The sequence below is a fragment of the Oncorhynchus tshawytscha genome, unplaced genomic scaffold, assembly GCF_018296145.1.
Source record: "Oncorhynchus tshawytscha isolate Ot180627B unplaced genomic scaffold, Otsh_v2.0 Un_contig_82_pilon_pilon, whole genome shotgun sequence".
Taxonomy (NCBI): domain Eukaryota; kingdom Metazoa; phylum Chordata; class Actinopteri; order Salmoniformes; family Salmonidae; genus Oncorhynchus; species Oncorhynchus tshawytscha.
In genome coordinates this window covers 43,009-47,500 of record NW_024608987.1, presented here as the reverse complement: position 1 = coordinate 47,500, position 4,492 = coordinate 43,009, and positions in this window count along the sequence as shown.

Here is a 4,492-nt window from a genome sequence, read left to right as displayed (position 1 = left end):
TGTCTCGTGTGGACCAGTGTGTCTCGTGTGGACCAGTGTGTCTCGTGTGGACCAGTGTGTCTCGTGTGGACCAGTGTGTCTCGTGTGGGCTGGTAACTTATCGCTTGTTTTTAGACGTTTGATTCTACTCCTGTGATACACATTTCTTTCACGTTGTATTTGACAGCACAACGATATGTATATCTTATTATATTCATGGTGAACGTTTTCTTTCAAACACAATCATTCCCTGTGTGCATACTGTTACTGCATACTGTTACTGCATACTGTTACTGCATACTGTGTGCAGACAGTTACTGCATACAGTTACTACATACTGTGTGCAGACAGTTACTGCATACAGTTACTACATACTGTTACTGCATACTGTTACTGCATACAGTTACTACATACTGTGTGCAGACAGTTACTGCATACTGTGTGCATACTGTTACTGCATACTGTGTGCATACTGTTACTGCATACTGTGTGCATACTGTTACTGTGTGCATACTGTGTGCATACTGTGTGCACTGTTACTACATACTGTGTGCATACTGTTACTGCACTACTGTGTGCATACTGTTGTTACTACATACTGTGTGCATACTGTTACTGCATACTGTTACTACATACTGTGTGCATACTGTTACTGCATACTGTGTGCATTCTGTTACTACATACTGTGTGCATACTGTTACTACATACTGTGTACATACTGTTACTGCATACTGTTACTACATACTGTGTGCATACTGTTACTGCATACTGTGTGCAGACAGTTACTGCATACTGTTACTGCAGACAGTTACTGCATACTGTTACTGCAGACAGTTACTGCATACTGTTACTGCAGACAGTTACTGCATACTGTTACTGCAGACAGTTACTGCATACTGTTACTGCATACTGTTACTACATACTGTGTGCAGACAGTTACTGCATACTGTTACTGCATACTGTTACTGCATACTGTTACTGCATACTGTTACTACATACTGTGTGCAGACAGTTACTGCATACTGTTACTGCATACTGTGTGCATACTGTTACTGCATACTGTGTGCATACTGTTACTGCATACTGTGTGCATACTGTTACTACATACTGTGTGCATACTGTTACTGCATACTGTTACTGCATACTGTGTGCATACTGTTACTGCATACTGTTACTACATACTGTGTGCATACTGTTACTGCATACTGTTACTACATACTGTGTGCATACTGTTACTGCATACTGTTACTACATACTGTGTGCAGACAGTTACTGCATACTGTGTGCATACTGTTACTGCATACTGTTACTACATACTGTGTGCAGACAGTTACTGCATACTGTGTGCATACTGTTACTGCATACTGTTACTACATACTGTGTGCAGACAGTTACTGCATACTGTGTGCATACTGTTACTGCATACTGTTACTACATACTGTGTGCAGACAGTTACTGCATACTGTTACTACATACTGTGTGCATACTGTTACTGCATACTGTTACTACATACTGTGTGCATACTGTTACTGCATACTGTTACTACATACTGTGTGCAAACTGTTACTGCATACTGTTACTGCACACTGTTACTACATACTGTGTGCATACAGTTACTGCATACTGTGTGCATACTGTTACTGCATACTGTTACTGCATACTGTGTGCAGACTGTTACTGCATACTGTTACTGCATACTGTGTGCATACTGTTACTGCATACTGTGTGCATACTGTTACTGCATACTGTTACTACATACTGTGTGCATACTGTTACTACATACTGTTACTGCATACTGTTACTACATACTGTGTGCATACTGTTACTGCATACTGTTACTGCATACTGTTACTACATACTGTTACTACATACTGTTACTACATACTGTTACTGCATACTGTTACTACATACTGTGTGCAGACAGTTACTACATACTGTTACTGCATACTGTTACTGCATACTGTTACTGCATACTGTTACTACATACCGTGTGCATACTGTTACTGCATACTGTTACTGCATACTGTTACTACATACGGTGTGCAGACTGTTACTACATACTGTGTGCATACTGTTATTACATACTGTGTGCAGACTGTTACTGCATACTGTGTGCATACTGTTACTGCATACTGTTACTGCATACTATGTGCATACTGTTACTACATACTGTGTGCATACTGTTACTGCATACTGTGTGCATACTGTTACTACATACTGTGTGCATACTGTTACTACATACTGTGTGCATACTGTTACTGCATACTGTGTGCATACTGTTACTGCATACTGTGTGCATACTGTTACTACATACTGTGTGCATACTGTTACTGCATACTGTGTGCATACTGTTACTACATACTGTTACTACATACTGTGACTGCATACTGTTACTGCATACTGTGTGCATACTGTTACTGCATACTGTTACTGCATACTGTTACTACATACTGTGTGCATACTGTTACTACATACTGTGTGCATACTGTTACTGCATACTGTGTGCATACTGTTACTACATACTGTGTGCATACTGTTACTACATACTGTGTGCATACTGTTACTACATACTGTGTGCATTCTGTTACTGCATACTGTGTGCAAGACTGTTCCCTCCCCATCAGAACAGTACTGCACACTGTCAATTCACCATCAGCAAAGCAATATCATCACTCCCCACACCTTGAAAACACTTGATATGTACATGTATGAAATAAACAGCTGATATAATTGTGTGATCAAAACTAAAGGAACTGATGTCTTGATAAAAGTCAAGTAGAGAACAAAGATATGTGTGTGTCTGTTTGAAAACAACACTTCAGGATGAACTGCTAATTTAGTAGAGGAATCACATGTTTTATTGGACATGATGATGATGATGATGCTATTTTAGACTGTCTAAGTCATTCACTCCAGAGGTCGATCTTTGTTGTGATGAGATGTTCAACTCTCTGCTGTATGGATCGTTCACTCCAGAGGTAGATCTTTGTTGTGATGAGATGTTCAACTCTCTGCTGTATGGATCGTTCACTCCAGAGGTAGATCTTTGTTGTGATGAGATGTTCAACTCTCTGCTGTATGGATCGTTCACTCCAGACGTAGATCTTTGTTGTGATGAGATGTTCAACTCTCTGCTGTATGGATCGTTCACTCCAGACGTAGATCTTTGTTGTGATGAGATGTTCAACTCTCTGCTGTATCGATCGTTCACTCCAGAGGTCGATCTTTGTTCTGATGAGATGTTCAACTCTCTGCTGTAAAGGGCCTCAGCTCCTACTCGTGTTTATAAGGCTCCTGTCACGAACGACCGCTTTACCTTCTATTTACTTGATGTGGATGTTACTGGTTGTTTTACTGTGTTATGTAGTGTTTTAACACCACTCTGAACCACACACTGAGTCGCCTGGTTTGTGCTCTGAACAACAGTCATTGTCAAGCTAAACGTAAAAAAAGCACAAACAGACTGTGACTCAGGCTAGAATCTGAGTGCCCGCTACAGAGCAGTCTGTATCTGTAATCTGAGGGCCCACTACAGAGCAGTCTGTATCTGTAATCTGAGGGCCCACTACAGAGCAGTCTGTATCTGTAATCTGAGGGCCCACTACAGAGCAGTCTGTATCTGTAATCTGAGGGCCCACTACAGAGCAGTCTGTATCTGTAATCTGAGGGCCCACTACAGAGCAGTCTGTATCTGTAATCTGAGGGCCCACTACAGAGCAGTCTGTATCTGTAATCTGAGGGCACGTTGCAGAGCAGTCTGTATCTGTAATCTGAGGGCACGTTGCAGAGCAGTCTGTATCTGTAATCTGAGGGCACGTTGCAGAGCAGTCTGTATCTGTAATCTGAGGGCACGTTGCAGAGCAGTCTGTATCTGTAATCTGAGGGCCCACTACAGAGCAGTCTGTATCTGTAATCTGAGGGCACGTTGCAGAGCAGTCTGTATCTGTAATCTGAGGGCCCACTACAGAGCAGTCTGTATCTGTAATCTGAGGGCACGTTGCAGAGCAGTCTGTATCTGTAATCTGAGGGCCCACTACAGAGCAGTCTGTATCTGTAATCTGAGGGCACGTTGCAGAGCAGTCTGTATCTGTAATCTGAGGGCACGTTGCAGAGCAGTCTGTATCTGTAATCTGAGGGCCCACTACAGAGCAGTCTGTATCTGTAATCTGAGGGCACGTTGCAGAGCAGTCTGTATCTGTAATCTGAGGGCCCACTACAGAGCAGTCTGTATCTGTAATCTGAGGGCACGTTGCAGAGCAGTCTGTATCTGTAATCTGAGGGCCCACTACAGAGCAGTCTGTATCTGTAATCTGAGGGCACGTTGCAGAGCAGTCTGTATCTGTAATCTGAGGGCACGTTGCAGAGCAGTCTGTATCTGTAATCTGAGGGCACGTTGCAGAGCAGTCTGTATCTGTAATCTGAGGGCACGTTGCAGAGCAGTCTGTATCTGTAATCTGAGGGCCCACTACAGAGCAGTCTGTATCTGTAATCTGAGGGCACGTTGCAGAGCAGT